The sequence below is a fragment of the Paramormyrops kingsleyae genome, chromosome 3 (genome assembly GCF_048594095.1).
Source record: "Paramormyrops kingsleyae isolate MSU_618 chromosome 3, PKINGS_0.4, whole genome shotgun sequence".
NCBI classification, from domain to species: Eukaryota; Metazoa; Chordata; class Actinopteri; order Osteoglossiformes; family Mormyridae; genus Paramormyrops; species Paramormyrops kingsleyae.
In genome coordinates, this window is record NC_132799.1 from 37,870,553 (window position 1) to 37,884,546 (window position 13,994).

General features: G+C 47.2%; 1 protein-coding gene and 1 long non-coding RNA gene across 2 annotated transcripts in view; both read left to right on the top strand.

Annotated features, from left to right (window-relative positions):
- The window catches only part of LOC140588298 (antigen WC1.1-like), a 90,122-nt gene that overhangs the window by 54,202 nt on the left and 21,926 nt on the right, over window positions 1-13,994 (top strand). The window lies entirely within an intron of this gene.
- Window positions 12,942-13,940, top strand: LOC140588304 (uncharacterized). Its single transcript, XR_011989664.1, has 3 exons — window positions 12,942-13,268; window positions 13,454-13,593; window positions 13,742-13,940. It is a non-coding gene; the product is annotated as an uncharacterized lncRNA (long non-coding RNA).

Sequence of the window (13,994 nt, forward strand, 5' to 3'; positions counted from 1 at the left end):
AAAACAAGATTCTCAGAGACTCCGTAACATCCCTCACGGAAGGTATGGCGAAACTCTCCACAGAACATAAGCGCATGAAAGAGTCCCTGCTTGATATTCAAGCAAGAAGTATGCGGGACAATTTAGTGTTCGCCGGAATTCCGGAGCGCGCAGAGGAAGACGCAGAAGCTACCATCAGAAACTTCATGCAACAAGAACTTAAACTTCCTCGGGACACCGTCAGCAACATCACGTTTCATCGGGTCCACCGCATAGGAGGGGTGAGGAAAGAAGCTCAGCGTCCAAGACCTATCGTGGCCAAGTTTGAACATTTCAAGCAAAAGGAACTGGTGAAAAGCCGAGGCAGGGAGCTCAGAGGAACGGACTTCAGCATCAACGACCAATTTCCCAAAGAAATCCTGGATCGTCGCAGAATCCTGTTCCAGCTCAGGAAAAAATTCATTGCGGAGGGAGCCCGAGCTGTCATCGCGGTAGACAGACTGTATGTTAATGGACAACTATTTCGCGACCAGAACACCACTGCTTGGCTCTACTGAATCCACTTCCGACTAAGGTAACACGCATTTAACAAACTGACTTTAAAGTTTGGCAGTTAATACAGGTTTTTAGCGCACGCCGCACACTAGACGGCTTTGTCTAAAGACTATTAAGGCTGGTTCACTTTATATCCCTTACTGTTCCTCAACCCCCTTGTTTAATGTCTCACTACAGTCGCAGTTGTTGTTGTTGTTGTTATTGTTATGGCCATCATTGTCAATTTGGTTGTTATGTTAATTGTTGCATATCGATATTGACGCTCAAAAATGTTTTATCTGGAAGCAGTCTACCAGATACTATACACCCACACCGACACGTAGGTAGTCACACACTCGCATGCATAGATGCCCACTCAAACATACACGCACCCCCTCATCTTAACATCACACATGTATGCATTCATACACTCACATATACACATGCCCACTCAAGCTCAGACAGATCTCCTCACCTTAATAACACACATGGAGGCATTCACACATTGATATTTGCACACACACTAATCCTGACATATTCAGACTCATTCACACAGAGTCTTTCACATACACACACATCCATCCATTTTAACATTAGATTGCACTCAGGGGGTCTAAGTTAGGACAGCATGAATTCACTACGCTTTGTCACTTGGAACGTGCGTGGTATTGGCTCAATTGCTAAGAGACATAAAATCTTAGAATATCTAACAACATTACAGGCAGACATTGTCCTACTGCAGGAAACTCACTTAGCCAAAACAGGACAGTGTACATTAAATTCACCAGAATTTCCACACGTATACTTAGCTAGTTATAATTCAAAACAGAGAGGTGTAGCAATTTTAATCAACAAAAGAATATGTTTCAACTGTAAAGACACTATCGCAGACCCAGAAGGTAGATTCATAATTATTAAAATTTCAGCATATAACAAAGAGATATGTATTGCCAATATATACGGTCCAAATAGTGATGACCCCTCCTTCTTCCACCACCTTTTTGCTGAAATATCATCGCACTCAGACACAGAACTTATACTGGGAGGGGACTTCAACTTAGTACTTAACCCAGAATCTGACAGACGTAGTACAGCAGCTAGTTACCGTACTTGCCAATCATCTGAAACAGTAAAACAATATATGAATGATTTCGGCCTATGCGATGTCTGGCGTACTTTTCACACCACGCTCAGAGAATACACGTTTTTCTCACCAGTCCATCATTCTTACTCCCGGATAGACTTTTTTCTTACGAGCAATACAGTTATGAAAAATATATCTGACACACAAATTCACCCTATAACAATCAGTGACCACGCACCTGTCACTATGACGGTCACTGTAAAAGTTAGTGCACCACCTTTTAAACGGTGGAGACTGAATACATCATTACTAACGGACTCAGAGTTTCTAGTAGTTATTAAAAAAGATTGGACAACATTTATTGAAACAAATGACCTGCCAGGTATCTCTGCGTGCATTCTCTGGGAGACAGCAAAGGCTGTAATACGAGGCAGAATAATTTCATATTCAGTACATAAAAAAAAGAAAGAAAAAGCACTCGAAACTGAACTAGAACAGAAAATTAAAACTTTGGAATCAGCACATGTTGCCTCCCAAGAAAAACACCTTCTGAATGACCTGAGAAAAAATAGAATTAAATTGCAAGAATTAAGAGACAAAAAAACTCAGTTTTACATACAGAGATTACGCTTGGACAATTTTGAACATAGTAATAAATCAAGTAAATTTTTAGCAAACCAACTAAAACAGAATAAGGAGAAGGCAGCAATCTCTTCAGTTACAGACCCCAATGGGAAGGCAACTCATAGCCTAGGAGAGATAAATAGGATATTTAGGGACTTCTATAAAAAATTATACTCACCTGATATTAATCCAACCAATTCTGAAATAGAAGAGTTCTTAAATAACATCGACCTACCAATATTAAATAATGAACAAATAACGGCATTAGAGTTACCTCTCTCAATAGTGGAACTTCATGATGCACTACAATGTATGCCTAACGGGAAAGCCCCAGGTCCAGATGGATTTCCAGCAGAATTCTACAAAACATTTTGGCCTCTGCTAGCACCACTCTTCCATAGAATGGTTATAGAAATTAAAGAAACTGGCAGCATCCCTCCAAATATGAATTGTGCAGACATTAACCTGCTCCTCAAACCTGACAAAGATCCTGCTCTCCCCTCTAGCTATCGACCAATATCACTTATAAATGCGGACCTTAAAATCATCAGCAAGGCACTGGCTAGTAGAATTGAAAAAGTGACACCTTATATAATACATCCAGATCAAACGGGTTTCATTAAAGGCAGACAGTCCACTAACAACATGAGGAGACTAATTGGCGTAATAGACTACTGCAACATTCAAAATAAGGAAGCCATAATCATGTCATTGGACGCAGAAAAGGCTTTTGACAGGGTCAACTGGAAATTTCTAATGGCAACCTTACTAAAATTTGGATTTCGTGAGAACTTCGTAACCTGGATTAAAATTTTATACAGTTCACCTAAAGCCTGTGTAAAAACGAATGATCAAATCTCCCCAAGCTTCACTCTCAGAAGGGGCACTAGGCAAGGTTGTCCACTTTCTCCATCACTATTTTCTATATTTATTGAACCATTGGCAGCAGCAATTCGGAATAATAATAATATCAAAGGTATTCAAACAGCAAGTATAACCCATAAAATTAGTCTTTATGCAGATGATGTATTACTTTTTCTTCAAAATACACAGGGTTCCCTCACGGAGACGATAAGACTTATAGATAAATTCTCCTCCATATCAGATTACTCTATTAATTGGAACAAGTCGACTACTCTTCCAATATCTTGTGACTTCCAGTCCAATCCAACTATCCCACTTCAATCTGGGAACATTAGATATCTGGGTATTAACATTTCTGCCAAGCTGTCAGATCTGACGCGATTAAATTATAGTCCGCTGCTTAAAAAGATAGAAGATGACCTTGCACGGTGGAACAATCTACCCACATCACTTCTGGGAAGAGTAGCTACAATCAAAATGATGATCCTACCAAAAATTAACTACATGTTCTCAATGGTTCCGAGTCAACCTCCGCGGACTTGGTTTAAATCATTGGACTCCTTAGTTTCAAAATATCTATGGAAATCCAAACCACCACGAATAAGTTTAAAAACTTTACAGAAATCCAAAAACTGTGGGGGTTTGGAGCTTCCCAATTTCTACAACTACTTTCTTGCCAATAGATTGATATATGTCCTAAAATGGACTACGCAAAATAACTTAGACCTTAACTGGTTGGATATTGAGCAAACTTTCTGTAATGATATTCGAGTCGAGGACCTGCCATTTATCAGTCATATACTTAAACGACATTGCTGTTTTAAGAGCATCAACATCAGCACATCGCTGACAGCCTGGTGGGAATTTCTTAGAATAAACCAAACTTCAGTGGTCCCATGCAAACTGACACCCATCTGGAACAACCCTGACATCCTGTTAAATAAAAAAGTGATAAACTTCCTGGCTTGGCATAATAAAGGAATCAAGCGCCTCGAACATATAATCCAAGACAATTGCATGATATCATTTGACAAAATTACAGAAACTTATAACATTGAGAAAAATAAATACTTAGAATATCTTCAACTTAAATCAATAATACACAATAGATGGTGCCGTAAGCAATTAGATCTGGAGCTTTCACCTAAAATAGCAAACTTCTTAATAACTCCAACTAAAAAACTACTGTCTAGGATTTACGTGCATCTAGCAGAATCTGATACAACGCTCTCACTCCCTACCCACAAATGGGAAAGGGATTTACTTATCAATCAAGACACTAACTTCTGGAGGCAAATTTGCTTGAATACCTTTCGAATGAATCGGAACTCCAACCTGCAGCTTTTACAATACAAAATTTTACACAGAACACACTACACAGGGCAGAGGATGTTCCAGATGGGTATCAGAGATACTGACATATGCCTAACTTGTAAGACGGATGCACCAGATAATTACCTGCATGCTTTCTGGTATTGCACACCGGTCAACGAATTCTGGCAAAGGATTTGTGAAGACTTATCGACACACCTAGGGCATCCCATCCCACCCTCCCCCTCACTCTGCCTGCTTGGGGACCTCACTGACACTAATATGGACATGAATAAATCTTGCATGCTTCTCACAGTACTAACCATTGCTAAGAAAACAATCCTTCTGAACTGGAAGTCAAAAGAGAATTTAAACATAAATCTGTTCAAAAATCTACTCTGGGATTATGTTTCCATGGAGAGGATGTCTGCCTGTAAGAAAAATCAATTGATCGATTTTGAAGACAGTTGGACTCCAATAATGAATTTTTTAACGTAATGTCGTCAGGGGTGGTGGGGCCTTGCCGTCACCGTCCCAGGTTGGGGGCTGGGGGTGGGGGTCCTCTGGTGTTTCTCTTGGCTGAGGGCGCGTGGTCAGTGTCTCTGGGTGGCCGCTGGCCTGGCCTGGTGGGGGCGGTGCGGGGGGTGGGGGGGTTCTGCCCCCGCGGGGTGGGTGGTGCGCTGGGGGGGGATCGGGGGGTGGGGCCTCTGGGTTCCGCCTGGGCCGCTGCGCTGGGGTGCGTGGGTTTGGGGGCGTGGGCTCTATCTGCTGGGGCCGCTGCTCCGGCTCCCGGGCGGGTGGTCGCCCGCATGCTGGGGGGCCTGGTCTGCCCGGGCCCGTTGCCTGGTGGGGACGGGTCGTTGTCTGCCGTTGGCGATTCCGGCGCGGGGCCCTCGGGCGCTGTGGGGTGGTTTGGGGGGGGCGGTGGGGGGAGCCTCTGCCTCGCCTGGGGGGGGGCCTGGGGTGGCCGGGGGGCGGGGGTCACCCCGCCTGGCTGGTCCGGCTCCCCGTTTGCCGGGGGGGTCTGGGGTTGTCCCGTCCTTGGCCGCTAGCTGGGGTCTCATCGGGCGTGGTGGGGTGGGTCTCTCCCGGTCTGCGCCTGGGGGGGGGGGGGCGTTCCCTGCTGCTGGGCTGCCTGTGCCGCCCCTGAACACCTCGGTTGGCCGTCCCTGCCGGCTGTGCGGGGTCAGGGATGGGGACTAATCGGGGCCAGTCGGGGATCTGGCCCCGGTGCCGGGGGGGGCCCACTCCTGGCACGCCCTTATTGCTCCCCTGGGTCCAACACCACATTTCACACAACACTAGGGCCTTGAGGGGCGGTGGGGAGGTGCGCCGAGACACTGCCCCTCAATTTTTACTTACATGTTAGACACCACATGACACTAGGGCTGAGGAGGTGGGTTGAGGCAGGTGGGGCTCTGCCGTCTGCCAGCGGTGGGGTGCCCATGCCTCAACTGCTCGCCCACTTTTTGCACCTTAGTCATATACGCAGTCCATATTACATTAGGGCCTTGGGGGTGCGGGGAGGGGGATGGGGGACTCTGCCATCTGCCAGTGGTGGGGCCCTCATACCCGAACTGCACCCACTAATTTTAATGCATAGTAGACATAAACACACAACTCTCTCACACATGTACATGCACACTTCACACCAACATGGGTCAGGGAGGGGATGGGGGCTGAGGGGCCCCCCCTAACTCTCTGTCTCTGGCCCTGTGCTGGTGGGGTGGCCCGCCGGGGGGAAGACCCATCATGGGGGGGTTCGGGTGGCCCTGGCGGGTATGGGCGGCCTCCTCTCTTGGGCCGCGGGCCGGGTGGTGCTTGGCTCTGCTGCGCCGTGGTGGGGCCCTGGCGGGCGGTCCGGGGAATCTTGGGACGCTCTGGGCCCTGCTAGGCGGATTGGGGGGTTCGGTCTGGGCTGGGCGGGGTGTCTGCCGCTCCCCGGTCGCCGCGGGTCCGCTCTCGGGTGGGGGGGGGGCTCTTTGTATGGGCCCCCCTTGGATCATCCTGCAGTGTTGGGGGGGAGGCGTGCCGGGTCGCTGCGGTGGGCGGCGGCCCGTCCTCCCGGGGGACGGGCTGGGGGGGCTGGGGCTCCCCCGGTGTGTGGGGGGCCGTCCGCCGGGGGGTGGGGGGGGTGGTCCCGGTGGGTGGGGCCCTTCGGCCCTGGACCCGCCTGCCCCGGTGGGTTGGTTGCGGGTGGGGCTGGGGGGCTCGCCGCCCGTCCTCCCTCTGCGGGCCTCCCTGTGCGGGGGTTGGCGCCCCCTTAGTCCCTCGCGGGCTCCCTCTCGGGTTGGGCGGGTGGTTGTCTCTGGGATGCGTGGCTGTGGGCCCTTGTGCCGGGGGGGCAGTAGGGTGGCTTCGGTTGCCTGGTTCTCCTGCCTTCGCCTTGGGCCTGGGGGGGGGGGGGGTGCTGCCGCCTCCCCTGACGGCATTAAATGCCAGCACATCCAATGACAAATCAGGTCACACCTACACTTGCACATGCATACAAGACTGGTTGAGCGATCAATATCATTATTATTATTACTTTTTAGGGTATGTTATAGATTTAGGAATTGAAATATACATATATAACGGTACGATTACGTGTGTGTATGCTACATATATATAATACCGATTTGTATTAATTATTATTAGTATCACTGATGTTGTTATAATTCTTGTTGTTTGATGAGTGTTATGTTTCTTATGGTTGTTTGTATTCTGTATTCCCCTATACTTCATCTTTTTTCCATCCCGCCTACATTATTAGTGTTATTATTTCTGTATACCTTTTTTTTTTTTTCTTTTCTCTCTCCCCCTCTCCCCATGGTGATTGATGTCTGTTATTGTTACGCTTGTTGTTTTTGTACCCCCCCTGTTTTTCTCCTTTTCCACGGTACTGGTGAGTTCGGAGCGGCCACAATCTTTACTCTTGAATGTAATGTAAAATAAAGTTGTCCTCCGAAGAGGGGGGGTGGTGGTGGGCAATAAAAAAAAAAAAAAAAAAAAAAAAAAAAAAAAGACCAGGAGCGAAGAACGGCAAGCCGGACGCACTTTCTCGTCAGTTCGAGGGGGAGACTCGTAATGACGACCCCGGTCCCATCCTGCCTCCCAGCCGTTTCATCGGAGCCGTAGCCTGGGGTATTGAGGAGGCCGTCCAGGCAGTCCAGCGATTCTTCCGTCCTCCTGCAGGGGGGCCTCCAAACAGGCTCTATGTACCCAAGTTTCTACGTTCTCGAACACTCCAGTGGGGACATGCGTCTCTCTTAGCTTGCCACCCAGGAGTTCGGGGAACTGTCGCCCTCCTTAAGCAACGTTTTTGGTGGCCCACAATGCTTCGGGACGTTCGGAGCTACATCGCTGCTTGCCAGGTTTGTGCGCGAAACAAGACTCCGTCCCGGTCCCCAGCTGGTCTATTGCAACCCCTACCTGTTCCTCGGCGACCCTGGTCACACATTGCTGTGGATTTCGTGACTGGCCTTCCTATATCAGCGGGGAACACAGGCGTTCTTACGGTGGTTGACCGATTCTCCAAGGCTGTTCACTTTATCCCCATCCCTAAACTCCCTTCTGCAAGTGAGACTGCTCTACTACTGGTCGACAATGTATTCAAGCTTCATGGCTTGCCTACTAACATTGTTTCCGACAAGGGTCCTCAGTTCGTGTCTCGTTTTTGGCAGGAGTTCTGCAAGTTACTCGGTGCCACCGCAAGCTTGTCTTCAGGTTTTCACCCTCAGACTAATGGTCAGACGGAACGTGCCAACCAGGATTTGGAGCGCATGTTGCGCTGTCTGGCTTCTGACTCTCCCAGTTCATGGAGTAGATACCTCTCTTGGATTGAATATGCGCACAATTCCCTACCTGTGTCTGCTACAGGGTTGTCTCCTTTCCAGTGCTGCCTGGGATACCAGCCTCCTCTGTTTCCGGCCCTAGAAGAAGAGGTCACGGTACCTGCGGTGCATCGGTTCCTGCAACGCTGTCGTCGCACGTGGCGCCTGGCCCGTTCTTCGTTGCTTCGATCCAGAGCACGGATGGAACGTTATGCGAATAAACGCCGGTCACGCGCACCTGTCTACCGGGTTGGGCAGAAGGTTTGGTTGAGCACCCGTTACCTACCTCTACACGTCCAGTCCCGTAAGCTGGCTCCTCGTTTTGTTGGTCCATTTCCAGTCTCTAAGGTGGTTAGTCCCTCAGTGTTGCGGTTGCAGCTTCCACGCTCCATGCGGCGCATCCATCCGGCTTTTCATGTGTCTCTGCTTCGACCTCATGCGACCAGTCCTCTGGCTTCCCCGAGTCTGCCTCCGCCCCCGCCCCGGTTGGTGGATGGAGGCGAGGTGTTCACAGTCCGCCGTCTGTTGGATGCGCGCCGCAGGGGACGGGGTCTCCAGTACCTGGTGAACTGGGAGGGTTATGGCCCAGAGGAACGCTCCTGGGTGCCGGCCCGTTTTGTTCTTGATCCTTCGTTGATAGCGGACCTTCATTGTCGTCGTCCTGACCTCCCGTCTCGTCCGCCTGGAGGCGGTTGTCGGGGGGGGGGTACTGTCATGGATAGCACTAGGGAACCCTCTTCGTCGTCTCAGCCACGCCCCTCCGGGGATCCCGGTCGATAGGGCTTCCCCGAGGTGTTTGCGTCCTGTCAACCAGTTGTTCTGGCCGTACCGGTTGCTCCCGTTTCTGACACTCTTCTCCCAGCTGTGTCTCGTTTTCCCCAGTTTCGGTGTTACTATATCAGGCAACTCGGCTCTCTGATCAGTGCGAGATCTTCATGGTTTGCCCTGAGTTCGAGCGTTTTTTCCGGTGTGTGTTTCCCTGTGTTCTGACCTCTGCTACGTTTTCTAGACTCCGAGTTTCTGCCTGCCCCCTTTCTGGACCGACGCCGATCGCCCGACCACTGCCTGGACCCTTGACTGTGTTTTTCGTCTTTGCCCCTTTCTGGACCGACACCGATCGCCCGATCCCTGCCTGGATTTCCGACCGTGTTTTTCGCCTCTTCCCCGTTTGTACCGAAGCCGATCGACCTGCCTCCCCGCCTGAGTTTCAGCCACGCTCTCGGGCTTGGTCCTGGGAACTTCTGATCTTCCTACAAGAAGAAAATAATAAACGATCAGGACTTACAGCTTGCCGCGTCAGTGTCCGTCTTCTTGCACCCACAACATGATGAAGATGGAGGTAAAAGTTGAGTTATCTGTAACTTCAAAAACAGGCAGAAAAATGGAATTACAGTAACATTTCTTTGTGCCCTTATGCTGGATGGAACAGGCTCCAGTCTCCTTATACGACCCTATACCTGATAGGCAGGTAACAGATGGCTGGATGGGTGGATACATCTGATATAACTATTACAGCCACCTTAACAGATTACCACTGTTTAATATGATTACTTGTATTTTTAACCAATTTTTACTGTTTCTGTTTGTTTGTGCATGCATGTCATATGTATTATATTTCTGAAGCTGTCATTCAGCTAAAACACTCTTCTGAATATCCCTTAGTGTTGTAGTCAAGACCGCCTAAACCGAGACCAAGACATTGCCGAGACCGGAGGGTATCAAAACCAAGACACTGCCGAGACTTGAGGGTACCAAGACCAAGACCAAGTCCAAGATCAAGACCAAGACACACTAAGGCGAGACCAAGACCAAGACTGGTCGAGACCAAGACCAAAAACAGACTAGGGCTAGAATCGACATCACATTACCCAGATCAACTGTAGAGAAAAAAGGCATTGCTGTAAAGTGTCATTACTCATTAAATCAAATTCATGTTATCTTTTCAATTATATTGAATTGAGGCGCGTAATAAATAATGATACTGTTCTGTGAGGATGTGCAGTTTTCCCTTTTTTCCCCATCCCATCGAGACCGCTATGTCAGAGACCAAGACAAGACCGAGACCAAATAGAGTCTAGACCAAGACAAGACCGAGACCAAATAGAGTCGAGACCAAGACAAGACCGAGACCACAAAAAATTGGTCTCGAGACCGGTCTCGAGACCAAGACTGGTCTCGAGAACTACAACACTAATATCCCTGTAAGCCATTGGGCATGTAAATCCTGGTTTAGACCCAGATCCAGACAAATATAAGGAGAACAAGCAGCTTCTCTCCTGGCCAAGCAGAATGACCTTCAGAAACTCATGCTGCTCACACTGACATCCAGTGGCAAGAAAGAGTATTGTTTCTGGAAGTTTGTACATTTATGTCAATATACAGCTTAGTATATGGGAATAAAGAAATAGATACAAATTTGCCACAAGATTTAAATTTAGAGCTCTTAACTGCTTTACTAGCCAACTTTGCAGACTCTACTGAATTTCTGCCTTTCTGATGCATAAATAGCAGATAAAAATAAAAATAGACGCATGTGAATACAAACTTCCGTGGTTTCCTTCCGTAGCAGGTATGTTGCTGTGATCCGCTCAGAAACCACACGGGGGTCTTACACATGCAGTCAGGCTCTCAGGACGAGGGGAGACGCACTCAGTACGAAAAGAAGGAAGGTGATGCAACTGATAGCCAGACCACAGAAAGGCTGAACTCCATCACAACATCCGCCTGTGCTGCAATCTGCCTGCTACCTTTACTGTTCCACTGCTGCTATCTGGAATAAAATCAAAGGGATTTATTAGCAAGTGACACCCACACGCTGACAAGTTAGCGAGCAGCCTGCTCACTATTATAAATTTATCATAACTGAAATCTGGAGGTGGATGGTAGCAAATGAATGTTTTTTTTTTTAATCTGTGTTAGAAAGAAAAAAACATGTAAATACAGATCATGTGTTTAAAGTTATTAATGGTTAAAAGGGTAAACAGCAGAAAACTACTTATTGTTTTGTTCATATCACTCCACACATCATTAGAATTTCAGAGACCTCTGAGTTTTCTCATTTTCCTGATCCTCTTAATGTATCATAACACTCAGGAACTTTCAGGACACTTTCTGGTTATCAGCTTCATTTTCATGAGAGCTGTGATAACAGTTACGTGGACACTAAAGGCTTTTATCTATGATCTATATAAAGCATTAAAATAAATTGAATGTTTCAGTCTCATGTCTAACCTGTTAAACAACATTTATAATGGCACAGTTTCTAAACACCTGAAATAGAAATGCTGTCTACTTGTACTGGGTAAGTCTGTCTCTTGGTCCTGCTGTCTTTACAGCAGAATCTTGTGGCTAAATAGGCCAATTGCATATTGCTGCCATCTACTGGAATTAATGGAGAACATAAAATAACTGAACACTATCTTCTCATCCTTTGGCGTCACTAGTTCATCTGACCAGCAAGTTTTTGAACAAGCTGTTATTAATATATTTTAGTTATAACAAACACAAAAGAAATTCCAAACAAAAAAAAAAATCAAACATAGCAACGACCCTATCTCCCACCCTCCTCAGCCCACCCCAGGCAGCCCTGGAATCCTTGCACCCCAGACCAGCTCCCCCAAAGACGTCACATAAGCAGACACCCATAAAATATGAGTCACATCCAGAGAGAGATAACTAAGGCCAATCCCTTGATTTATGTAACAGATAAAGACCTGATAACAGCAGCACTCCCGCTGCACTCTCCGAGGAGCCCCGTCTCCCTTCCGCTGCACTCTCCGAGGAGCCCCGTCACCCTCCCGCTGCACTCTCCGAGGAGCCCCGTCTCCCTCCCTCTGCACTCCCCGAGGAGCCCCGTCTCCCTCCCTCTGCACTCTCCGAGGAGCCCCGTCTCCCTCCCTCTGCACTCTCCGAGGAGCCCCGTCTCCCTCCCTCTGCACTCTCCCAGGAGCCCCGTCTCCCTCCCTCTGCACTCTCCCAGGAGCCCCGTCACCCTCCCGATGTCCTCTTTCCAGTGTCTAAACAGTCTTCTGAACCTTTGGTAGAACATTCATATGCTCTACCCTCTATGCTTAATGAAACTGTGGCTTATGGGAAGTCAATAAGAATGAAATGCCCTCACTGTGGTCTTAGTCTTCTTAAAAAAAACTTAAAGGCTCACATGATGAGGAGGCATTCAAACAGATCACTGGATGTTTACCTGGCCTGTCATCTGCAGTGTGTTTGTGTAGATGAGACTACTGGCTTATTTGCTGTGCAGAGAACTGGCCATGGGTTTTCTGTGCCAGTTCACGTTCAGAGGAAAACATGGGGGAGATCTCACAATGTCAGATGTGAGCTGGAGGAATGTCAGCAATATCAGTTGCTGGCTCAGCGGAGCGGACTAGGCTACAGTTTATGTGAGCACATTCACTCACTAGATTACTGTAGAGAAACTGTGAAAGAGGTATTTCTTCAAGAAGCTATTTTGATGGAAATGGTGGTCCTGAAATTCTTCGGAGAGGACAAGGCTGCGGCATGCTTAAGGAGACAGAAGGCTGCCCAGATGACACATGTTTCACTTTGTGTGAGGGTAGATTTTGGTGGATCCTCCTCACAGATATGTTTCTCTGTACTTGAGCCTGAAATACACAGTTTCTGCCGTCTTGGCAGAATATTTGTGACTTACAATGCTCAGAGGAATATCTGGCATTGTGCTTGTGCAAAGCCATGAATATCAAGCCCTCATAAAAGCATTGCTAAATGGCATCTCTTTCAGACAGAGAGAGACCTCTTCCAGTCAAATGTGCCACTATCATCAGGCCCCCCATCACTGATGACTCAGGAGGGTTCTTCCTGTGAGGATAATGCTGCTGCGGAAAGGAGTATCCGCTATATATTTAAAGAGAAAAAAATTCCTCAATCTCTTCCAGAAGATGTCATGTCACAGAAAATGGAACATCAGACACAGCTCATTCCTTTTGAAACTCTGTGCCAGGTGTGCCCAGACTACCCTAAACTTGATGAGGCTGTTCTAATTACTAATAAAGCAAGGATTGTCAGCATGATGGGAATGATTGAGAGTAAGTTGTAATGAATCAGATTAAATCTCAGTGTGGAATTATGACTTATAATTGCTCCTATACTAATACCATACCATACCATACCAACTTTATTTATAAAGCACTTTACAAACCCACACTGGACCAAAGTGCTGTACAGAATCAAATACTAATGTTTTGAAATTAATGTTGTTTGTCTTTAACAGATGTTTCAACATACCATAGATTGTGTCCTCAGTGCCACATGGTGTACAGATACCAGGAGTGGACGGATGGGCTTCATAACTTTGACAACCACATCGTTTTATCTCTTGAACTCTGCCTTTTTCTGAGAGAAAATTTACAGGTGAGGATCACAAATAAATTGTACTCATCTGATGATTTCTTAAAATGTGTTTGTGTGTGTGAGTATGCTATGTTGTTGTATGCATACATTTGTGCCTAAATCTAAATATCTGTCTAATCACAATCTTCAATCTATTGTCATATTTCAGAACCATGTATCCGTGTCAAGGGTCATTGACTCATTGGAGGGCTTAAGAAGGGTGAAGTTTCCTTCTAGGGATACCATATTTCATGGTTATTGCCATTCTGAGGCTTTGACTGACACAGATTACATGTACTCCTGCATAAACTGTGGATTTCACCCCCCTGTGGTAGTTATGGACTTACACAGAAAAGGGGTGTTCAACTTAGCAGGTAAGTTTTATGTACATTTGTGTTTATAGTTCATGGAGTACGTACATG